The sequence below is a fragment of the Hemitrygon akajei genome, chromosome 29 (assembly GCF_048418815.1).
Source record: "Hemitrygon akajei chromosome 29, sHemAka1.3, whole genome shotgun sequence".
Taxonomy (NCBI): domain Eukaryota; kingdom Metazoa; phylum Chordata; class Chondrichthyes; order Myliobatiformes; family Dasyatidae; genus Hemitrygon; species Hemitrygon akajei.
This window is the reverse complement of record NC_133152.1, coordinates 20069696-20095876: the sequence shown is the minus strand read 5'-3', so window position 1 is coordinate 20095876 and position 26181 is coordinate 20069696.

The following is a 26181-nucleotide window of genomic DNA, read 5'->3' as shown; positions in this document are numbered from 1 at the left end:
TGAGCAGCTTAGTAAGTGCTTGTTCAGACAGGAGATTTTGACAGCTGATGAAAATCAAACTCGAGAATCTGGGAAAGGGTCTTCAAATTGAAGCAATTGCTCTTTCTCCAGGTGCTGATCAACCATTTATTTATACCAATCCTACATTAATTTATTTAGCGATACAGCTCGGAATAGGCCCTTCTGGCCCTTCGATTCATGCCATCCCAACAACCGCCGACAGCCCCGATTAACCCTAACCTAATCACGGGACAATTCACAATGACCAATTAACCTCACCTCATTGGCTCTTCACACAACCCTGGAACATCTGGACAGCAAAAATGCATACATCGGGATGCTCTTTATCCATCACAGCTCAGCATTTAACACCATCATCTCCTCAAAACTACTCAGTAGACTCCAAGACCTGGGCCTCAATACCCCCTTTTGGAATTGGATCCTGGATTTCCCCACGTGTAGACCCCCAGTCAGTTCGGATTGGCAAAAACATCTCCTCCACAATCTCCATCAGCATAGGGGCACCGCAGGTGCTTAACCCCCCTGCTCTGTTCGCTTTTTCACATACACCTGCGCGGCTAAGTACAGCTCCAACACCACATACAAGTTTGCTGACGACACCAATGTTGTGGGCCATATCAAAGATGCTGATGAATAAGCATAGAGGAGGGAGGTGGAAAATTTGGCTGAGTGGTGTAATAACAACAACCTCTCACTCAATGTCAATAAGACCATGAAACTGATTGTGGACTTCAGGAGAGGGAAACCAGAGGTCCATGAGCCAGTAATCATTGGAGGATCAGAGGTGGAGAGGGGCCTGAAACTTTAAACTCCTGGATGTCACTATCTCGGAGGACCTGTCCTGGACCCATCATTGCAAAGAAAGGACAACAGGAGTCCGTGGAGATTCGCCATGTCACCAAAAACCTTGGCAAGTGTCTATAGATGCGTGGTGGAAAGTGTGCCAACTGGCTGTATTATGGCCTGGTAGTGGATTCGGCTCAGTACCTCACAGCTAAAGCCCTCCTAACCACTGAGCACATCAACATGAAACATTGGTGTTGGAAAGCAGCATCCCTCATCAAAGATCCTCACCACCCAGGCCATGCTCTTTTCTCACTGCTGCCATCAGGTAGAAGGTACAGGTGCCTCAGGACTCGCACCACCAGGTTCAAGAACAGTTATTACCCCTCAACCATCAGGCTCTTGAGCAAAAGAGGGGAACTACACTCATTCTGCTTCTGGTGTTCCCACAACTGATCATCTCACTTTGATTCTTTACCTTGTTACTTCATGCTCATTATTAATTGCTATTTATTTATATCTGTATCTTGCACAGGTCATTGTCCATTGATCCCATTTACAGTTACTGTTCTATAGATTTGCTAAGTATGCCCGCAGGAAAAGAATCTCAAGGTTGTATGTACTGACATGTTTGTACCCTGATAATAAATTTTACTTTGAACATTGAACTTTAACCTACCTGGTACATCTTTGGACTGTGGGGGGAAACCGTCACACTCCACTGGGGGGATGAACAGACTGCAACGGCGCTGGAATTGAACTCTGAACTGCGGACCTCCATGGCGTCACACTAATCACTCCACTGCCATGCCTTTCCAATCCCCCAGATTCAAATCGTCACCTTTACACGATTAGCGATGGCCGATTAATCTCCCAACCCACGCGTTGGTGGGGTGTGAGAAGAAGCCAGGGTAGAGTGGGGGGGGGGGGGGGGTCCACGTGGTCACAGGGAGAACCCACAAACTCAATACAGCCGGAATCTGAGTTCAGAATTGAACCCTTCCTCTGGTGCAGTGAGGCTACAGGCTATGCCACTGTGCTGGTGTTCCTTGTATTTTTTCACGTGAGAGGTGCTTTAAAGGAATTTGCAGAGGTAGGTTTTAAACCTTCAGGAACACAAAGCAACTGCAATGTGCATTCCGATACCTTGTCTCTTGACATTCAAATTGCTTTAATGCAATGCAGTTTAAGTCTCTTAATGTCGACATTTATCCAATCTGAAAGCTGGCAATGATGGTGCAGCCTTCTTTCAGTTCTCCTGAGTGTCTATGCTCTCACCTTGAATTCAGAAGCAAATTGCTCACGTTGGTCGTGGATCGATTGCTTGGAAGCTAATGTATCTAAAAGGTAGCAGTTCTCACATCTTCCTTCAGGGACCACTTTCAGCAAATTAATGCTCTTTTCTTGAGTGAATTTGGTACCCACAATTTTTTTTCCCAGATTGCATGTCACATAGTCAGCCTGCCTGCGTCCCTTGGGTAATAGCATGATTTGATTCTGAATTGTTACTAAAGGGTCTTCAGTGGGAAATTATAGATTCCAATGATTAAAAACAGAAAAGGACTGGAAGCACTCAGCCAGTCAAGCAGCAGCTGCAGAAAGAGAAACATTTCAGGTTGCAGATCCCTTGCCAGAATCCAGATTTTTGATTTCAATTAGCTGCCCAAATCTGAATTGCATATTAAGCACTCATTCAGAGGGGGGAAGAGTAACCAGTACTTAATGCGAGACTCGGTCCAAACTTGATTTTGTTGTTCAAGGTTATTGCTGGGGTCTTTGGTTCAGAAATGTGAGCGCAATTAATGGAATTACTCTTCAAAAGATAGCGCCCCAAGAAGTTGACATCCATCGTGAAAGGCCACCGTCACCCAGGACGTGCCTTTTGTCATTACGACCATCAGGGAGGAGATGCAGGACCCTGAGTACGCACGCTTTATATTTTAGAACAGCTTCTTCCCCTCTGCCATCAGACTTCTGAATGGTCCATGACCCACGAACGCTATTTTGGATTTCCAGATACCCTCGTGTTTGTGATACTACCACCACTGCAAAGTCTCTTCGAGGGATGCCTACCCCAAAGCAGTTTAAATCTTCCCTTCGACGGGAGTCCAGTGGAACCCTCTCTCACTGCTCCCCTCTGCGTATTGTCCTCTGACTCTTCAACCATGTGCTCACGCAGGACCCGCTCACCTATCACCTGCCATCTTGTACTTCTTCCTCCCCTCCCCTTCTTACTGTGACTCCTCCCCTTCCTTTCCAGTTCTGATTAACGGTTTTGGCCCGAAACATTGATTGTTTATCCTTTTCCATAGGTGCTGCCTGGCCTGCCGAGTTCCTCCAGCATTTTGCGTGTGTTTTGCCTCACTATTTTGCTCTCTTTTTTGCACTAATTTTAAAAAATATTTCTTATTGTAATATATAGTAATTTTTAATGTACGGCTGCTGCAAATCAACAAGTTCCACAACATATGTCTGTGATAATAAACCTGATTTTGAACTTGATCTCTGATAGGAGGCTAGGGAAGATTTTATTATTACCTTAATCATTTGTTTTAATTTAAAAAATCAATATCTCAGACTGCCTATAATACTTTAAATGATGCTCAGATGAAGGGATTGGGACTTGATCAGAGGAGACAGACGGTAGATCATCATGAAAAAAAACACGCTTGTGTGGGATCTTGCTCTGCTTAAGATGGCTGTCATACTGTAAGGTACTTTGCAACAGTCTGACCAGAATGTTTATTCCTTTCACTATTCTGGGTTGAATTTGGTTCCTTGTGCCCTGTACTTTCCCACTGATTAGCTGGGCAGCTGACACATGTTACAATCACGCTGTTTAGTCAACCACAATTATCCACTCTTATTTTGACCTCCAGAAGCCTGCTATTTTCCTTCACTAAAATACTTCCTGAGCTAATCTGAAGCAAGGCCAGACAGCAGCTTGCGCACTGGAGCTGGTGGCAGTCTGGGCTATTTTCAGAAGCCTGAAGGATAGTCAACCGCAGAAGGCATCGCAGGTGATTCAAATCCGACTCTCTGTTCACTTTCCCAGAGGCACTGCAGACAGCACTGAGCAACAGACTGATCTTTTTCTCATTGCCGAACCCCTCTTCACCTTCAAAAGCCTAATCCAAGTGCTTACCATTGGAAGCCGGTTCAGTTCTTCTGAAAGATATGGAGGCAATTTGAGTGCGCTCCTTCTCCCCCAGTATTTTGTTGAACTCAATGCATTGACAGTGAGCCAAGTGGAAAATGAAATCACTGATTTCATTATCTTTATCGCTGATAAAGAGAGAAAACAAGCTGATGTCTATATTGAGGGCTAAATCATCAGAATTCAGGAAACAACTTAGATTACTGCCATGGCTGGGAATCTGAACACCACAGTTAGCAGTACAACCTCCAGAAATCCCAGCATTATAGCTTTGAGCTGGTTGTCTGTATCAGGGAGTAGACTCGACAAGACACCATAAATATTCCATGATATTGAACTCATCCTGACCACATTAGATCACGTGGTGCCTGCAGATGCGAGCACAAAAGTTCACCCCATTCTGTTTGAAATTCCCTAACCTGTGATCTCCACAACCATTCGTCATTAGACGCCCCTCCCCATTTAAGAATCTTCCCCTCACTGAACCTTCTTCTCCCTGATTTGCCCTCCAGTTCCACCTTGCTGCTCCTGGGTAGGCTCCAAGGGTCCTGTCCTGGGCAGTACTCTGTCATGGAATGGATCCATTTCCCATTTTGTAGCACGCTCAAGGTCCCAACCAGTATGTTCCCACGTTTCCCCACTGGTTCATACATTCCTTTAAATTCTCCCATCCTTATCTGTTTCTAGCTCACGGCCGTCTGGATGCTACATCTGTAAGAAGGATTGGGGTATGAGCCTGCTGAAAACATGAAGAAGATAACAACCAGTCATTGGACACACATATGGGAAATGTAAATCAGAAATCCACTGGAAAAGCCTGGTCATTCCAAGCAACACACAATCTGCTGGAGGTGCTCAGCAGGCCAAGCAGCCTCTGTTGAGGGTAAAGGAACTGTCAATGGTTTGGCTTGCAATCCTTCACAGATGCTGCTCAACCTACTGAGCTCCAGATTCCAGCACCTATATAGAGTCTGGAGTCCCCTGGTTGTTGCTAGGCTGATAGGAATGGGATTGGTTTCCCATGGCATTTCCCAATGTTGCATCAGGATATTTCACTGTTCTGTTGTGGAATGAGGTCTATCACTCTATCTGTGTGACTCAAAGACTTGACAACTATTTCTGGATACAACTAGATGTCAAGGTTTATTTCTATGGTGGACATGTTCAGAAAATGGAACTTAAAGAAGACTGGGACCCATTCCAATCCTGAATGTCTTCTATCCCACACGCAGGTACTGGCATTGTTCTGTGAACTTCCTGATAAATCCCTTGCAGAAAAGTTGACCGTGGCCAGATAGTGAGAATTTTCAGAATTAGTTTTTCCTGAAAAAAAAAGATTCATGGGATAAGGTTGCCCTCGCCGGCAGCAACTTCATCAAACGAGAGATACAAATAGATAGATGCCAGAAGGTGGCAACACAGGTAAACAGGATGGTGAAGGTGGTGGTCTGCCTTCTTCAGATGGGTCATTGAGTCCAAGAGATAGGATATCATGTTACAGTTGTACAAAACTGGTTAGGTTCTTTTGGGGGTATTGTATTCAAACAAGGATATTGTCTGAACTGAAGGGCTTGAGTTATAAGGAGAAATTGGAGTGTGCAAGGCTGTTTTCCCTCAGCTTTGGATACTTTTTGAGATTCATGAGATAATATTGGAGTATGGGTAGGATAGATAGTCATACTTTCTCCCACAGGACAGGGGAATCTAAAACCAGAGGGGTTAAAGGTCATTGGGGAAAGATTAAAGGGGCTTGTTTCACACATAGAGGACGATGAGTATGTGGACTGACTTTACAGAGGAGAAGGGAAGGTGGTTGCAATTACAACACTTAAAAAATACATATGGGCCAGTAAATGGATAGGAAGGGATCTGGGCAAATGGGACCATCTTAAGCAACACACACAAACTGGCAGAGGAGCTCAGCAGGTCAGGCCACATCCATGAAAATGAACAAACAGTCGACGTTTTATACTGAGACCCTACTTCAGGACAGGAAAGGAAGGGGGACAACGCCAGAATAGAAAGGTTGTGGCGGGTGGGGGGGATGACAAGGTAGCTTGAAGGTGATAGGTGAAGCCAGGTGGGTGGGAAAAGTAAGGGTTGGAGACGAAGGAGTCTGATAGGAGAGGAGAGTGGAAGGGCACCAGGGGGAGGTGATAGGCTGGTGAGAAGAGGTAGGAGGACAGAGTAGGGAATAGAAGAGGGGAGGAGGAAGGAGAGATCGATATAAACGCCATCAGGTTGGAGGCTACCCAGTGGAATATAAGGTGTTACTCCTCCACCCTGAGGGTGGCCTCCTCGTGTCACAAGAGGAGGCCATGGACCGACATGAATATGGGAATTGGAATTAAATGGGAACTTCCATTGGGATGCTCTGTTTTTGGCGAATGAAGCAGAGGTGCTCAACAAAGTGGTCCACCAATTTGCAACAAGCCTCATCAACGTAGAGGAGGCCATGTCGGGAGCACTGGACGTAATAGACAACCCCAGCAGATTCACAGGTGAAATGTTGCCTCACCTGGAAGCACTGACTGGGGCCCTGAATGGAGATGAGGGAGGAGGTGAATGGGTAGGTGCAGCACTTTGCCTGTTTGCAGGGATAAGTGCCGTGGGTGATTAGTGGGGAGGGACGAATGAACAAGGGAATGGGGGAGGGAGTGATCTCTGTGGAAAGTGGAGTGGGGTGGGGGGAAGTAAAGATGTGTTTAGTGGTAAGATCCCTTTGGAAATGGCAGAAGTTACAGAGAATGATGTGTTTGATGTGGAGGCTCATGGGGTGATAGGTTAGGACAAGAGGACCTCTGTCATCGTTGGAGTGGGAAGATGGGGTGACTGCAGATGCTTGGGAAATGCAGGAGATGCTGCTGAGGGCAGCATCAATGATGGAGGAAGGAAAACGCCGTTCTTTGAAGGAGGAGGACATCTCTGATGTTCTGGAAAGGAAAGCCTCATCCTCGGAACAGATGTGGCTGAGACAAAGGAATTGAGAAAAGGATACAGATATTTTACAGGAGCAGGGTGGGAAGATTTAGAATCAATAAAGCCGCGGAGAATCGCGAGATTTATAAAAGATGTCGGTCGACAGTTTGTCTTCAGAGATGGAGACAGAGAGAATGGAGTTCCATGGCATTGGATGGGAGTTCTCTAGCGTTGATGAGTTTAGTGATGGTCTGGAGTAGGGTAAGAGGAGGTGTCTGAGAATAGCCACCTGGCCTTCGCAAGGTAGAGGTCAGTCTGCCACACTGTGCCTCAGCATAATAGCACCCGCTTTGTCTGTGGGTTTGATGGTAAGGTTGGGATTGGTGCTGAGAGAGTGGAGGGCACTCTAGTCTGAGGAAGAGTGAGTAGTATTGAAGTTGAGCCGGTTGATATCTCGTTGGCAATTAGAGATGAAAATATCCAGGGCAGGCTGAGAGCCAGCGCAGGTTGTCCATGAAGATGAGGAAGGTTGGAGATGGGAGAAGGGATCATTGATGCACAGCGGGGAATTCTTGTTGATGAAGTGGGCTCAGAGACGGAGGTGATGGAAGAAAAACTCAGCACCAAGGCTGGCGGTGAACTCATTGAGGTGTGGGCTGAGGTGGACAAAGGTAAAGCCCTTGCTAAGGACAAAATGTTCCTCCTCAGAGAGGGAAGGTCAGAGGGAATGATGCAGACATGGCAGAGATCAGAGTGGGGTGGCGAGTTGGAGGCATCAGAGTAAGGAGGTTTGGGCTGTTCAGGGAAGACAGGGTAGGAGGAGGATAGAGGCTCTGAGGTCCCAATAGGTGAGAGGGGAACCTGAGAGAGCCAGGGTTGGAGAGTGGTGGTGGGAGAAGGGAAGCCTGGGAGCCCACGGCAACAAGGAAGATCTCGGCCTGGAAGTGCTGGTGGCTGAGGCCCAGGCTAGAGCCAGAGCTAGAGGTGCAAACTTTGCAGTCTGCAGGCACCCAGGGTCATAGGAACTGAAGATGGCACTGGTGGAATCTGACCTCTGGATCCTCTCGAGGTCATTGGAGCTCGGATTATCTTAGATAGGTGCCCTGGTTGACATGGCTGGTTCGAATGGTCTGTTCCCTGCTGTGCAAATCTATGAACCCATGAAACTTGAGACAGCTATGTTGTCATCAGTAAATGGATGGAGACAGCAAAATGCTCTGAAACAAAACAAACACAGAATTCTCAAGTAGGAAATTTTCCCATGTTTAGCTAAAAACATTCTATACATTCTTCACCAATCCATGTGAATCTAGTTTCTCAACTTTAAGCTATTTAAGGAACAAGGGCAAGGTTGAACTGAGGTCAAAACATTAATCTCAGTCCGACCATTGCAATGATAGGGTTAAATCTCCAAGAAACTCACTGCACACAGTTTTTTTAAAAATAAATTTTATTTTTAAAATTGTTTATTTTTCTAATAGAAGTTATTTATTTTTTTTAGTTATGATGATCATTCTATCTTTTAAATTTTCTACTCTTGTTCCAATCAACCTATACTGTCCACAGTTTTATTCTCACATACTATATTAAATTTTAAATTAAATTATCTCCAAATGAAGCAGTGGGAAGCACTTGAAACACTTGATAGTTGTCTGCAAAATACTAATTGGCATTGGTTTCCAGAAAGACCAATGTGCATAATAGAGCTGAAAAGATCTGGAAACACATCATAATCATCTTGAGAAGAAACTGGAGAGAAATACAGGAGGGCAAAGACGAATGGAAGTTCCCAGTGTGAGGAAAGGGAGTTCAGTGCCAAGATATTTATATGTAGGGCATTTTGAACTAAAGGAGGAGGTAACGTTGGGTGTTTTAAAGAGTATTAAGGTGGATCAGTCCTCAGGACCTAATGGGATATACCCCAGGTTATTAAGACAGAGACAAGTGAAGAGATTGCAGGAGCCTTGACCAATATCTTCGTGTTCTCTCTAACCACAGGCAGAGTCCCAGAGGATTGGTGAGCAGCTAATGTTGTTCCATCGTTCAAGAAGGGAATCAGGGATAATCCTGGAAGCTATGGAAGGAAAGGTACTGGTGAGAATTCTTAGGGATAAGATTTATGAGCATTTGGGAAACCATGGCCTAATTAGGGAGAGATGGTATGCTTTTGTATGGGGCGAGTTGTGTCTTACTAACCTGATTTGAGTTTTTTTGATGAGCTGATGAAGGCAGAGCTGTGGATGTTGTTTACATGGATTTTAGAAAGGCGTTTGACAAAGTCTCTCTTGGGAAGCTTATCCAGAAGATTATGATGCATGGGATCAATGATGATGGTTGAAAAGACTTATTCTAGCTGGAAGTTTGGGGTTAGTTATGTTCCACAGGGATCCGGACTGGGACTTCTGTTTGTGATGTATATGACCTGGATGAAAATGTTGATGGGTGGGTTAGAAAGTTTGCAGAAACAAAGATTAGTAGGGCTATGGATTGCATAGATCAGTGGTCCCCGACAACCGGGCTGCAAAGCATGTGCTACCGGGCCACGAGGAAACGATATGATCTGTCAATATGAAACAATATGAGTCAGCTGCACCTTTCCTCATTCCCTGTCATGCCCACTGTTGAACTTGAACGCACGCGAGGTCATTACGCACGTGAAGTTATTACCCACGCAAGGTCACATCAGTCGCCTAAACACAGTGATACCCTCTCACCAGGGATCACTGGTTGGCTTCGGGTAACCGGCTGCCTCACGTGGCCGGCGAGAAGTGCTGTTGCTACTGGCCTGGAGGACAGACAGATGGGCGCCACCTCTAAACCTGTTTAGCACACCGAATATTCGTGGGGAACCCGGTGCTAAAATATTCGCAGACAACCTAATTCGGGCTCAGGTTTTCATAAGTAGCAGAGCAGCTACCTCACTGCAATCTACTGAAAGTCATTCCTCGAGCCAAATTTTTGACGGCCGATAGATCCTACCTACCTATGGGGGGCGCGGGGGGCAGCGTGCCCTGTTGCACTCCTCGCTCGGTCGGTCGCTCTCTCTGGACTGCGACCGCCGTGGCCCCGGCACGGGGACCTCCGGCCCTTACCTTGTCCTCTCACTGGTCTGTTGCAATGATTTTATATGTTCATACGAGGAAAACATGCGCTGTGTGTTTAATATTAAATTCGTTAGATAAACACTTCTAGAAACAAAATTGAGTGTATTAGCCATTTATCAGTGACTTATTGTTGACTTATCACCTATATTCCGGTCGATATTAACACCTACACCACCCCCCCAGCCAGTCCGCAAGAATATTGTCGATATTAAACCGGTTCGCGGTGCAAAAAAGGTTGGTGACCCCTGGCGTAGGTGACTGGCTAAATGGCAGAACTAGAAAATAAAATTGAAATGAAATTGAAGACCTCAGAGCAAGATTGCTGTACCAGATGGACATCAGGGACTGCTGTATACTCTGCTTTACGGACACGTGGCTATCCACTGCCATTTCGGATGCAATGCTGGCTTCACCATTCTCTGCAAAGACAGGACAGCTGAGTCTTTTAAAGGCAGAGCAGGTGCAGTATGCTTGATGATTAACTTATCATAGTGCACAGATGTGGTGGTTCTGTCTCTATCCTGCTCACCCAGCCTACAACATCTAGCAGTCAAAGCTCATCCATTTTATGTGCTGAGGGAGTTTTCTGCCATCATCCTGGTACTGGTGTACGTTCTACTTCAGACCAACGTCAGGCAGGCACCAGAGGAGCTGAGCAATGTAATGGACAGGCATGAAACTATGCCTTTTCAATCCTTAGGGGAGATTTCAACCAGGCCAGCTTGAAGAAGGTTCTGAACTATCACCAACATATGTACCACCAGTGGAGTCAACACACTTGACTGCTACCATACCACCATCAAGAATGTTTACTATGCCATCCCACATCCACACTTTGGAAAGTCCAATCACCTGGCAGTACTTCTACTGATGCAAACACAAAATACCACAGTACCAGTGGTGAGGGTCAAGAAGGGATGGTCAAGGGAGATGGAGGATCACTTACAGGACTGCTCTGAGTCAGTGGACAGGACTATATTCATGGATTCATCTTCGAGTCTGAATGAATATGCCACAGTTGTCACCAACTTCATCAAGACCTGTATGTGCGCTTTTGAGAACATACCAGACATACTCAAACCAAAAGGACGAACCAGGAGGTTTGTAGTCTGCTGAGGGCTAGGTCTGTGCCATTCAACACTGGTATCCAAACTATACAAGAAATCAAGGTACAACCTATGGAAGTCTAGTTTAAGGACAAAACATAATTCTGATTGAAGTTAGAGATGGAATTGGATGTACACCAGCTCTGTCAGGGTTTGCAGGTCATTACTTCCCACAAAGCAAAACCTAACATCATGAATGGCAGTGATGTTTCACTCCCAAATGAGCTGAAGCCTTTTATTCATGCTTTGAACAAGAGAATAATACACCTGTGCTAAACCATGGAGCATCTGGTGACCCTGAGATCTCTGTCTCAGAGGCCAATGTCAGAACATCTTCCAAGAGGGTGGACCATTGCAAGGCGTCAGACCCTAATGGTGTACCTGGAAGGGAACTGAAAACCTGTGCCAACCAATTGGCGGGAGTGTACAAGGACATCTTCAATCTCTCACTGCTGCAGTCAGAGGCTCCCACCTGCTTCAAAAGGGTGACAATCGTTTCAGCGGCCAAGAAGAGCAGGGCGAGCTTCCTCAACAACGATCGTCCAGTGGCACTCACATCTACTGTGATGAAGTGCTTTGAGAGGTTGACTGTGGATTACCTGGACTGTACGAACACCTATGTCAGACTGCAGTTTGTTGACTACAGCTCAGCATTCAACACAATCACACCCTCAGTTCAAAGTAACAAGCTCCAAAACCTGGGCCTCTGTACCTCCCTCGGCAACTCAATCCTTGACTTTGTCACTGAGAATCCACAGCCTGTGCAGTTCTGAAATAATATCTCCCCCTCGCTGACAATCAGCACTGCTTAGCCCATTCACTGCTCTACTCTCTCTACACCCACAATTGTGTGGCTAGGCACAGCTCAAACACCATCTATAAATTTGCCGACGACCCAACTATTGTTGGTATAATTTCAGGTGGTGACAAGGAGGCGTACAGGAGCGAGATATACAGTATCATTGTGTGCATTCCAACAGCTTTGCACTCAAGGCCAGTAAGATCAAGGAATGGATTGTGGACTCAGGAAGGGGAAGTCAAGAGATCAGTAGTGGAAAGGGTGAGCAGATTCAAGTCCTGGGTGCTGATATCTCCAAAGATCTATCCTAGGCCCAAAGTATTGATGCAATTACAAAGAAGGCATGACAGCAGCTATATTGCATTAGGAGTCCGAGAAGACTTGGCATGTCACCAAAGATACTCACAAATTTCTACAGATGTACCGTGCAGAGCATTTTAACGGGGTTGTGTCACTGTCTGGTATGAAGGGCAGAGGAGCACTGTACAGGATCAGAAAAAGCTGCAAAAGTTTTAAACTCTGCCAGCTCCATTATTACTTGGCACCAGCCTTTCCAGCATCCAGGACACCTTCAGGTGATGCCTCAGAAAGTCGGCACCCATCATTAAGGACCACCCAGGACACGCCCTCTTCTCATTGCTACCATCTAGGAGGGGGTCCAGGAGCTTGAAAATACACTCTCAATGTTTCAGGAACAGCTTCTTCTCCTCTGCTTTCAGATTTCTGAATGGACAATGAACTCATGTGCACTACCTCACTATTTTTTTTGCTCTCATTTTGCATGACTTATTTAATTTAATTTTTGTAGATGTTTCTTATTGAAATGCATAGATCTTTATTATTATGTATTGCAATGCACTGTTTCTGCAAAGCAACAAATTTCAAGGCGTTTAGGCCAGAAATATTAAACCTGATTCTTGATTCTGATTCTGAGATGGAATTTAATCCTGTCAGAAGTGAAGAGTTACATCTTGGCAGGTCAAATGAAAAGCGACAGTACACCGTAAAGGGAAAGACAGTGTTGATAAGCAGAGGAATATTGGAGTCCAAGATCATTACTCCTTGAAAATGGTGGTTAAGAATGCATATGGTATGCTTGCCTTTTTAGCCGAGGCATTTGATTTCAAAAGTAATATTGCAGCTTTATAAAACTCTAGTTAGCCTGCATCTGGAGTATCGCATAAAGTTCTGGTCACCCCGTTACAGGAAGGATGTCAAAGCTTTGGAAAGGGCGCAGAAGACATTTATCAGGATGTTGCCTGGATTAGAGGGCATATGCTATAATGAGAGTTTGGACAAATTTGGGTTGTTTTCTCTATTTTCAATGTGTAGGCATAAGGGACGAGTTTAGTTGGCCAGTTGATTATTAACTGTTCAACACAACATTGCGGGCCGAACGGCCTGTTCCTGTGCTGCTACTGCTCTACGTTTTATGAATGTATTGCACATGGGAAGCCTGATGAGTTTTCCTCTCTGCTATGAATGATTCTATTTTTTGTTTAAGCAAATACTGTATCTCCAAACAAATTTTCCTGCAACTGTTGTACTTGGCAATCACGCTCAGTCTTTGATCTGTGACATATCACTGGTCAACCCATTGAAGCTCTGCACTCCCTCCCTCTTGGCAAAAACCTCAAGTGGTTTAGTCCCACATTGATAAAAGAAGGAAATTAATGACTTAAAAAGAAATTTCCAGGCACAGGGTCAGATCTTTCTGAATGTTTACTCCCAGATGTTAGACTTCAAAGATAATCTTTGCATCCTCTATTACTGTATAATGTTTGTCAGAGGATGTCACTGTAAAAATACCCAGGGTTAAAAATTTCCATTCTCTTTTCACCTCCCGCATGCTTTTTTTCCCTAAGTTTCTCAGCATTCCTCCTTTCCTGCGGGCATTCACTTCTATTAGGATATGAAATACTCTGTTACCCTGGCTCAGTATGCTTTATTCAATCGTTAGCAAGATTAGCTGTTATTTAGTTGTGTCAGAAGGAATTTATTTGCCTTGGAAGGTAAAAACCAACTAGATTTACTAGATTTGTTCCTGGGTTAGTAGGATTGCTGGATGAGGTGACCAAGATTGGCCCACGCCCACTGAAGAGATAACAAGAGGTAATATCATTGGGATAAGATAAAGAAGGATTGGAAGGAAAGAAGTTGGAGAGTCTGGAATGAAAGGGGCAGGAGGAGGGGTTGACTACTTGGGACTAAGAAGAAGCTCCTTCGCTAGGGAGGTAATGGAATCTTCAGAGAGTATAAAGCAGAGTGAGACTGAAGGACTTGTGGACAAGGGGATCAGTTAAGGCCAGGTCAGATGAGGTCTTCCTTGGAGAGATGCTTGAACAAGAACTTGTCTCACTTCCAGTAAAGGTGGGACTACTGAAGAATGGGACGTTTGATGGATGGTTGTCTCAAACTCAAGTTGGAAGTCACGTATTGTGTCAGTACAAGTAATTTACCAAGGTGATGGCTCCCTAGTTGCAGGAGTAGCTGCTTTGGTAACCTGGAAATCCACTTAGTGACCCACTAAGTCTGATCCTGTGATTGATGGTGGTACATGAAGCTCTGTCATTGAACAACATACCTGCTCTCCCCAAACCAAAATAATGTTCTTTACCTTGTTCTCCTCTTTTAACAAACGTCCTGTAATACTCATCTTATCCTGTCTCAAATTAAACTCATTAATTAAAAAAAACCAAAGCATTAGGGTAGAGGGGAAGGGGGGAAAGAGGGGGGGAAGGGGGAGGGGGAGGGGGAAAGAAGGGGGGAAGAAGGAAAATCTATTTGAAGCTTTAGGAAGTAGGATGGAGGAAGTAGGGGTCTTGTGTATGGACAGGGTGCCTGTGATCATGGTTATCCAGGAGATACAAATGCTTTTGTACCCTCTAAGGCAGGTGTTCTCAACCTTTTTCATGCCACAGATCCCTACCATTAACTGAGGGCTCCATAGATCCCATGCTGGGAAACCCTGCTGATCATAGTGAAAACACAAGATGAATGTGAACAGTAGAGACAAGCCCCTCATAGACTCGAGTGTGTTGCAGACAGTAATAACAGTATTTTAATTTGAAGCTGTTAATAGTGTTTCATGCAGTCTTGAGTGCTGTATGTAGGTTTTTGTTATGATATTATAGTCACTGAATAAACTTTATATATGAAGGAAGAACTGTAGAGAGGAAGTTTTGCAGCTAATACAGTTGCAGCAACCCAGGTTTGATTCTCACCTCCCATGTTATTCAGGTGGACCTTGCACATTCTCCTGGTTACTGTGTAGATTTCCCTGGAAAACACTTTTTCTGCTATAAATTGCTCCTCGTGCTGGTGGATTGCTAGAATCTGAGGAGGACACAGAGGGAATAATGTTAGCGTACATGGGCGATAGTGTTGGCCCAGGGGGTTGAAGTCTGTCTCAATGCTGGATAACTCTGTGATTCTGAAAGAACTGCAAAATGTCCAGCACAGCAGTTGCAGAAATCTGAACGAACTATAAGCGCTGGTAGTACATATCAGGTGAGGCAGCGTCAAATGAAGAAGGAAACCCAGAGAATGTTACAATGGATGCCCTTACATCATAAACACCCAATTTTGACACAAAGAAAAGCTGGTCATCTGAATGTTGAATGCAGTATTGAGTATCAAGGTCATACTGAAGATGAAATCCTTGCCTTGAATGAAAATTGTGTTCTGTTGGATCAGTGTAGAACGTTAGAGTTGGGGATGGGATGGAGAGTTATGGATGGGATGGAGAGTTGGGGATGGGGTGGAGAGTTATGGATGGGATGGAGAGTTGGGGATGGGATGGAGAGTTATGGATGGGATGGAGAGTTGGGGATGGGATGGAGAGTTATGGATGGGATGGAGAGTTATGGATGGGATGGAGAGTTGGGGATGGGATGGAGAGTTGGGGATGGGATGGAGAGTTGGGAATAGGATGGAGAGTTGGGGATGCAAATGGAAACACTTTCCCATCTATTCAGCATTCCAAAGGCACGGTTTCCTCTGCCCCATCTTTTAGCTCCATTAACAGCAACCCTCCCCTCTTCTCACTGTAGGAGATGCAGTACCTGCCCTTTCACTTGCCTTTTCCTCCATCAGCCCACTGACCCAGATGAAGCAGCAATTTGCTTACCCTTTTTATAATTTTGTATATTGCGTTCTGTGCTCCTGACATGTTCTTTTCTGCATGGGAGGAATGAAAAGCAGTTTGTAGAACAAACTGTTCAGTTCACAAGTGTCCTTGAACTTACGGTTATCAGTCACTTTAACTCTCCATCCCACTCGGACCACTCTGTCTTTGACGTTCTACACCAAGCCCAATATAAGTTCATCTTGGTGGAGTGCAGCCTTTGGACAATGTTGGTGCAAGGTCATAACACTACACAGCATTAAATTAGTTTTTCTTTCTCCAGAGATGCTGCCTACTTTTTCTACTGTCCTCATTGTCCTCCTGTATTTAACCCTAATTGTAGGAGGAGACAATGATGCCTAACAGCAACTGCTTTGCTTGCATCTTTGGAAACAGCTCTATTTCCATCTTTAATATCTCTATTTTTCCCTTTCAGGGTTCCTTTGAAGACCCTGACCTGGAGTTACACGCTGACTTCATTTTTCTGGGACTCACTCTTGGGGTTTCATGATTGGCATTATTCGATATGCCAAGGATGTGGCCTAAGAAATTAGCTGGCCTTCGGAGTTCTGGGATCTCGTGGTTCTGGAGATGGGCAGACTGAAAGTCGGTGTCTCTGCTGTAATCCGGTGTGTCGTGGGAGATGGAAGATCGAAAGCAGTGAGTTGGCTGATGGTTGTGTGCCCAGGGACCCGAGCTCTTTGGGCACAGAGCTTGGATAAAGTGATGCAACGGACTTTTAACATCGTAAACCAGTGAGTTGTTTGTTATGTCTCCCCTCTTGCTGTGAAACAGAGACATCCCTTTCTCCCTTATTAGGGAGAGAGTGAGTCTGCGGTATGTTGAATACCGGGTGAATGAGCAGTCTTTGGGGTACTGCAAGTCTGTGTCTTTGCTGCACGCTTGAGTGCTCAGTGGCGGGTGCTGATACTTGCTTTTTTTACTGCTGGTGGGGGAGGAGGTGGATCGTTGTTTGCTGCTGCTTATGCAGGGGAAGGGGGAGCTGGGGGGGGGACTTTGGGGTTCTAACATTTAACTGTCATTCATTCTTTGGGAGCACTGTTTTTGTGGATGGTTGCGAAGAGAAAGTATTCCAGGATGTATATTGTATACATTTCTCTGACGTTAAATGTACCTTTGAAACCCAGCTAACAAGCATTCATTTCCCTCTCTCAGATGCTGCTGTTGTCATCCGACCAAGTTTAGGTTGTTTTTTATTACAGGTATATCCTTTGTCCTTTTTAACGTACCCCTCCCCGCAAATAAAACCAGGCTTGTTTCCCTCTTTTTCAGTGCCTAAAATCTCTTCCCAGATGCTGCCTGGCATTCCCGTTCCCTCAGCATATTCCATTTTTATTTCAGATTTCTGGCATCTGCATTCATAGATGGGATCACAGAAAAGTATTGTAAGGAAAGAGGACCTTCAGCCCATCGAGTTCATGCCACCCAGTAATTCCACTTTTAGTAGATCCTCGTTCTCAGCTTTTCCAATTTCAGCTTTTCAACATTTGTTACTGACTGCAGACAATATAATCTTTATCCATTCGCTCATCAAACCTCAAGACATCTTGTGGGAATTCATTTCAACTGTGGAAGGATGGGAGGGGAGTGCTATCATTTGCCATTGCCTCCTTGCATTGAATATTTCAAAACTTAACCTTCATCACTTACCTTAATTCTGCTTTGTTCCACATCTCACCCTTGATGGAACGTAATAATCTTCAGACTGATTGAGTTCATTACAGTTGAAAAGAAAATTGTACTGGAGTGTGTGTCTGTAACACTCTGGAGGCTCACAGTTGTTGAGGGGGGAGGGCAATGGAATACCTGCAGTGCAGGAAAGACAATGATTGTTAACATGTTTTCCAACTTGAAAGTGTAGAAGTATTCTCCAATCCTGTACAGTACTTACTATTGTATATTTTATGAGATATAAAATTTACCAATGAGAAGAAGCAAATACATTAAAATAGGACAGACCCGCTCCAAAAGCGGCCAGTGAGTGAGTGGGCCAGTGAAGGAGTGGAGATTTGAGGCTTTGACTTGAGAGATTCTGGCAGTTTTGGCAGTTGGACTGTGCAATCAAGTCAATCAAGATTTGAATAGCTCAGCAGAAAGCCGTTGATTAGACAATCAAGACTTGAATAGCTCAGGCTCAGCAGAAAGCAGCTGATTGGGCAATCAGGGTCAGGTGACCAAACAGTTTGAAAAGCTCAAACAAATAAATAAAGGGTTACCTCAAGCGGAGCGGCCTGTGGAAAGTGGCCAGTGAAGGAGTGGAGATTTGAGGCTTTGACTCGAGAGGCTTCGACGAGACGAGGCAGAGGACGAGCTTCACTCCAAGTGAGGTAAGGCCGGGTAAGTTCCTTTCAAAGGAGAAAGTTTCAAAAGTTGAGGCAAGTATTGGGTAGGTCATGGCAGCTGAGATCGGCCCCGTGGTTTGTTCATCCTGCAGCATGTGAGAAATCAGGGATACTTCCAGTGTCCCTGACGACTATGTGTGCAGGAAGTGTGTCCAACTGCAGCTTCTGGCAGACCGCATTGAGCGTCTGGAGCTGCGATTGGATTCATACTGGAGCATCCGCGATGCTGATAAAGTCGTGAATAGTACGTTCAGTGAGTTGGCCACACCGCAGGTAAAGGCTACACAGGCAGAAAGGGAAGGGGTGGCCACTAGACAGCGTAGCAGTAGGCAGGTAGTGCAGGAGTCCCCTGGGGTCATCTCCCTCCTAAACAGGTATACTATTTTGGATACTGTTGGGGGAGATGTCTCATCAGGGGAAGGCAGCAGCAGCCGAGTTCATTGCACCATGGGTGGCTCTGCGGCACAGGAGGGAAGGAAAAGGAGTGGGAGAGCTAAAGTGATAGGGGATTCAATTGTAAGGGGAATAGATAGGCATTTCTGCGGCCGCAAACAAGACTCCAGGATGGTATGTTGCCTCCCTGGTGCAAGGGTCAAGGATGTCTCTGAGTGGCTGCAGGACATTCTGGAATGGGAGGGTGAACAGCCAATGGTCGTGGTACACATAGGTACCAATGATATAGGTAAAAAACGGGATGAGGTCCTACAAGGTGAATTTAGGGAGTTAGGAGACAAACTAAAAAGTAGGACCACAAAGGTAATAATCTCTGGATTACTACCAGTGCCACTTGCTAGTCAGAGTAGAAATAGGAGGATATTTCAGATGAATACGTAGCTTGAAAAATGGTGCAAGGGGGAGGGATTCAAATTTCTGGGGCATTGGAACCAGTTCTGGGGGAGGTGGGACCGGTATAAACAGGATGGTCTGCACCTGGGCTGGGCTGGACTGGAACCAATGTCCTAGGGGGAGCGTTTGCTACTGCTGTTTATGAGGCTTTAAACTAATGTGGCAGGGGGATGGGAACAAGTGCAGAGAGACAGAGGGGTGTAAAATGAGGGTAGAAGCAAAAAATAGTAAGGTGAAAAGTAAAAGTGGCAGGCAGGCAAATCCAGGGCAAAAAGCAAAAAGAGCCACTTTTCAACATAATTGTATAAGGGCTAGGAGTGTTGTAAAAACAAGCCTGAAGGCTTTGTGTGTCAATGTGAGGAGCATTCGTAACAAGGTGGATGAATTGAATGTGCAGGTAGTTATTAATGAATATGATATAGTTGGGATCACAGAGACATGGCTCCAGGGTGACATGGTTTTCTGAACCAACATGTCGAGGAACCAACTACAGATTAGGTATTGAGCAATGAGGAAGGGTTAGTTAGCAATCTTGTCGTGCGAGGCCCCTTGGGTAAGAGTGACTATAATATGGTGGAATTCTTCATTAAGATGGAGAGTGACATAGTTAATTCAGAAACAAAGGTTCTGAACTTAAAGAAGGGTAACTTTGAAGGTATGAGACGTGAATTAGTTAAGATAGACAGGCAAATGATACTTAAAAGGGTTGACAGTGGACATGCAATGGCAAGCATTTAAAGATCGCATGGATGAACTACAACAATTGTTCAACCCAGTTTGGCAAAAGAATAAACCAGGGAAGGTAGTGCACCCGTGGCTGACAAGGGAAATTAGGGATAGTATCAAGTCCAAAGAAGAAACATATAAATTAGCAAAAAAAAGCAGCACACCTGAGGAGTGGGAGAAATTCAGAGACCAGCAGAGGAGGACAAAGGGCTTAAATAGGAAAGGGAAAAAAGTTTATGAGAGAAAGCTGGCAGGGAACATAAAAACTGACTGTAAAAGCTTTTATAGATATGTGAAAAGAAAAAGATTGGTCAAGACAAATGTAGGTCCCTTACAGTCAGAAACAGGTGAATTGATCATAGGGAACAAGGACATGGCAGACCAGTTGAATAACTACTTTGGTTCTGTCTTCACTAAGGAGGACATAAATAATCTTCCGGAAATAGTAAGGGACCGAGGGTCTAGTGAGATGGAGGAACTGAGGGAAATACATGTTAGTAGAGAAGTGGTGTTAGGTAAATTGAAGGGATTAAAGGCAGATAAATCCCCAGGGCCAGATGGTCTGCATCGCAGAGTGCTTAAGGAAGTAGCCCAAGAAATAGTGGATGCATTAGTGATAATTTTTCAAAACTCCTTTAGATTCTGGATTAGTTCCTGAGGTTTGGAGGGTGGCTAATGTAACCCCACTTTTTAAAAAAGGAGGGAGAGAGAAACCGGGGAATTATAGACCGGTTAGTCTGACATCGGTGGTGGGGAAAATGCTACAGTCGGTTATCAAAGATGTGATAACAGCACATTTGGAAAGAGGTGAAATCATCGGACAAAGTCAGCATGGATTTGTGAAAGGAAAATCATGTCTGACGAATCTTATAGAATTTTTTGAAGATGTAATTAGAAGAGTGGATAGGGGAGAGCCAGTGGATGTGGTATATTTAGATTTTCAAAAGGCTTTTGACAAGGTCCCACACAGGAGATTAGTGTGCAAATTTAAAGCACACGGTATTGGGGATATGGTATTGATGTGGATAGAGAATTGGTTGGCAGACAGGAAGCAAAGAGTGGGAGTAAACGGGACCTTTTCAGAATGGCAGGCAGTGACTAGTGGGGTACCGCAAGGCTCAGTGCTGGGACCCCAGTTGTTTACAATATATATTAATGATTTAGACGAGGGAATTAAATGCAGCATCTCCAAATTTGCAGATGACACGAAGCTGGGCGGCAGTGTTAGCTGTGAGGAGGATGCTAAGAGGATGCAGGGTGACTTGGATAGGTTAGGTGAGTGGGCAAGTTCATGGCAGATGCAATTTAATGTGGATAAATGTGAGGTTATCCACTTTGGTTGCAAGAACAGGAAAACAGATTATTATCTGAACGGTGGCCGATTAGGAAAAGGGGAGATGCAACGAGACCTGGGTGTCATTGTACACCGGTCATTGAAGCTGGGTATGCAGGTACAGCAGGCGGTGAAAAAGGCAAATGGTATGTTGGCATTCATAGCAAAAGGATTTGAGTACAGGAGCAGGGAGGTTCTACTGCAGTTGTACAAGGCCTTGGTGAGACTGCACCTAGAATATTCTGTGCAGTTTTGGTCCCCTAATCTGAGGAAAGACATTCTTGCCATAGAGGGAGTACAGAGAAGGTTCACCAGATTGATTCCTGGGATGGCGGGACTTTCATATGAAGAAAGACTGGATCGACTAGGCTTATACTCACTGGAATTTAGAAGATTGAGGGGGGATCTTATTGAAATGTATAAAATTCTAAAGGGATTGGACAGGCTAGATGCAGGAAGATTGTTTCCGATGTTGGGGAAGTCCAGAACGAGGGGCCACAGTTTAAGGAAAAAGGGGAAGCCTTTTAGGACCGAGATGAGGAAAAACTTCTTCACACAGAGAGTGGTGAATCTGTGGAATTCTCTGCCACAGGAAACAGTTGAGGCCGGTTCATTGGTTATATTTAAGAGGAAGTTAGATATGGCCCTTGTGGCTAAAGGGATCAGGGGGTATGGAGAGAAAGCAGGTACAGGGTTCTGAGTTGGATGATCAGCCATGATCATACTGAATGGCGGTGCAGGCTCGAGGGGCCGAATGGCCTACTCCTGCACCTATTTTCTGTTTCTATGTTTCCAGACTGATTTTAAAATATCATTCTTTCTTTTCCAATATTTTATTAGTTTCTACATAGAAACTAATGTAGAAACTTTAAACGGAAGGATGTTTTTCCTCCTACGCATGCTTAATGGTTATGCGACGTTATGTCATGTTTAGATTTAGAGAAGATTCGTTGTTCAATTTCTGAATCTCGTCAAGACTTTCAAACATTGTGGGGACCTTTTCTGAATTATTTTCAAAACCTTCAATTCGTTGTTTAAACTCAGATGTTGGATATTATTGATTTTTATTATTTAAGAAGGTATTTTACTTCCTTTTCTCCTTAATGAACAGCTTCGGTCTTGTTAGGAGTTAGATTCTTTTTGTAATAAATTAGTATATTTCAATATAACTATTGATTAACTTACATGAATACGGGGTAATGAGATCGCTATTATGAACAGATATAATGTAATTGATAGTTTTAAAAAAATCTTTTTTGACCTTATATATACTCTTTCTTGTACTCTGTACTCTTATGTAGAAACTAATAAAAATAGTGGAAAATAAAATGTCATTCTTTGTGGATTTTTCATATGCCACATGCTTGTGTTTTGAGTCCATTCCCTACGCTCTTCCCCCATTCTCATTATTCCTTTTTCTTTGTCTGCCTGTCCTCAAATCCATTGCTTAGGAATTCAGTGCCTTCCCATTAATTTTGCCCACAAATTTATCCTGAAGGCCATCCCTCAACAGGTAATGCTTTACACTTGCTGCCCGACTTGTTGTGAATTTCCAGTACTTAGTGATTTTATTTCATATTACCAGCATCTGTATTTACCTTAGCGTTTCTTCATCCATGGGCCATCGGTTGCTTACTTATTTTTAAGTTTAGAGAGATAGGAGATGCAGAAGTCCTCGTCACATTTAAAAAACACTCAAATGTATACCTGTAGAGATTAAACCTGCTGCACTATAGATCAAGAGCTGGAAGGTAGGGCTAGGTATGGGGAATTCATACCCCCTCCCCCCACAGTCCGTGTTACGCATGCGTGGAGCGGCAATGGAGTAGTCTGATTAAACATTTTTTATTGAGAACCATTAGTAACAGTACACACTGGGCAACTTACCGTGGGAGCAATGAACCAGGCCTGCCAAGATGAAGAACCACGCACACTCACATTCATACAATCAATCCACTACAGTTCGAACAGCACGAGCTAAAAGACTTCACTTAACCCGGACGTCACCAAGTACCACTGAGATATTTCCTGATGCTCAGAACACCCTGATGGCTCATATAAACGATGGTCACTTGACCAAGATATGTGAGGGTGTTGGAACTTGAATTCCAGAAATAGCGTAGAGACAGAGGACTTGGGATTGGTTGAATACCTGGCAATTTATACATCAATATTTGAGTCTTGCTTCTCTTCCACAAGGTTTTACATTAGTGACAGTCCCTTTAATTTTTTTTTACAGCCACACAGACCAATCATTCCTCTGAGCAGGAAATGTTTACATGACCTGGAAACTGTGCGGCACTTTAAATATTTTTGTAATATGTATATATGAATATTGAACCATCACATACTTTTGATTTAATGTATTAATTGAAGGGTATAATGAAATACAGTACAAAGAAAATCTTACACATTTCGTGAACTTTTTCTAGCTGTGTCTAATTCCAGCTGTGTTTTCACAAAGGCTACGTGCACGGAAGCATTTCAGTTACTGCTCGGCCATACAGTTCAGAGGGAAAAGTGTATATTAGTTTGGCTATTTGACTGCAGACTTTAATATGATGCTCAAACACAAAACATATTCCATGACTGATGCCAGTAGCAAATCTTCCTCCCAAACATAATGGCACTGAAGTCCTGCTCAGTTGCTAGCTGAGGCCAGCTAATTCATCAGGAACCTGATGCTGAAGCTGATTGTTGAATCACCTGTTTTGTTGTAAACGTCAATAATACCCTTCTAGTTCTTGTGGCTCAATTGCTTTGTGGATTCAGTGATGGGGTGGGGGGGGGGAAAGAGGATGAAATTAGTAGGATCTCACTTTCATGATTCACTGTGTGATGTCAATAGTGCCTCAATAAGTAATGTATCTTCCTTCTGTTCTGTATCTCTGATGAAAAGGTAGTGTGAGGCGGGGCTTTGACAAGGTTAAAGAAGGGAGGGGGGAATTGACAAGCGAGTAGTGACAATTACCAGATAGATGTCCGGTGACGTTTACTTCCACAAAACCTGACTGCAGCGGTGGGTTAGAAGAATCAACAGTGTTAAACAGTGGTAGTAAAATGTAACACAATCTGCTGCAGGTTGAGCAGCATCTGTGAGGGTGAAGGAGGAGAGGGATTGAAGTTTTGTGACCCGATTCAGGGATTATTTATTTTTATATTTTCATTTAGAGATACAGTACAGGAACAGGCCCAATTACACCCATGTGACCAATTAAACTTTGTCTTTGGAACATGAGAAGAAACACATGCAGTCACGAGGAGAACGTACAAACTCCTCACCGATAGCAGCACAATTGGACCTGGGTCAGTGGTACAGTAATAGTGTTCTGCTACCATACCATCCAGGTTTTGACTTGATGTGTTGGCAGTATCTCCTCGCCGATGCTGCTGGACATATTGAGTTGTTCCTGCAGACTGTTGATCCAGGTTCCAGCATTTGCAGTCCCTTCATGACACGAAATCCCTCTCAGGCCAAAGAATAAGGTACAAGAGTGACATCTGTGGCTGAGCCGGGGAAATGCACAAGCTCAAAATTTATCTCATTTCATACTTCATATTTAAATGAGTTGCCCCATTAATTCAAACTACTGCATGAGAATTTTTGAGATCAAATATTTTTCAGGTGAGTGATTTTACACCCATTTGAAAAGGCTTAACAGGTTGCAAAGATTCTCCACTTCTAAAACATGTATTGCATGCATAGCCATACCTTGCAACATGAGATATGATTAAAAAAATTTTTTTGCACTCAGCTTGAACATTGAGCAATGTTTCCTTATTATTCCTGTTCTTATCCCGCTTTTATCCGTTAGTTATTGGAACCAAAATCAATATCATTCCAAATATTATAATTTGGTTTGCTTTTGTCCCGTCCAATCTTTCATCCTCTGCCCTTGAAAACACCGGTGTTTACCTTCTAATATTTGGTATGGTAGCCAGTCTTCATTTATGTCTAGGCACAGATGGCAGAGTCTCTTAGAGCTTAACTACAAGTTTTCCAACATTATTACAAAGTTTTCACAGTTAGATACAATTTTGAGTGGGACAACAGGACTTTCTTAACAGAAAGAGGACCTGCACAAGAGTACAAACTTGCATTTAGGTAATGGCTTTCATGATCTTTTCTCCAAGAGGACCACAACCTTGTCAGAGAGTTTGAAAGTCTGCGTGACTCAATGATCCAGAGAGGTATGTTGGCTGGAATCAAGGCTTTTTGCTTTGGTTCTTGGTAGGGTCACCCATGCCAAACAAGTCAAAGGGTAGAAGCTAGACTAAGAGTGGTCCACTAGTTCTCCAGGTTTGGGGGTTCGGCTCAGGACTAACAACCCTGACTAGTAAAACAAAACTTATGAAAACAGCGTAACTGTGGGATTTGCATTACTGACAGTAGTGAAAACCAAGCTATTGACACAATGAAGGAAGACCTGAATGTCACCAGAGATGAAGGACCCCCATTGCTGTGGGCCATGATCTCTAGCTGTATCCACATATCCTTCCAACCACTGGATTACAGTTTGAAATAACAGAAATCCATTGCATGAAGTCTCACAGTAACAAATAAGCAAATGACCAATTCATTTTCTGTGTGGAGTATTGGTTTAGCAGAAGATCTTAGCCAGGGCACTGAAAGAATATGCTGCTTGTCTTTGAAAAGTTGATTACATTGGACAATTTTTTTTTTCAAAGTGTTACTTTCTCAGAATGCATTTGTTTATGATAAACCACCTTGAAGCGGAACATAAATATAATTTCACACTACTTGTATCACGTAGGAATTTGCAGATTCAAAAAATTTACTTGTATTGAATATAACGTGTTTAATTGCATAACTGTGCTGATGCGTTGCAACAGTTCAACTAAGCTAAAATGTTTTGTTGATGATTTTCATTTGTAGT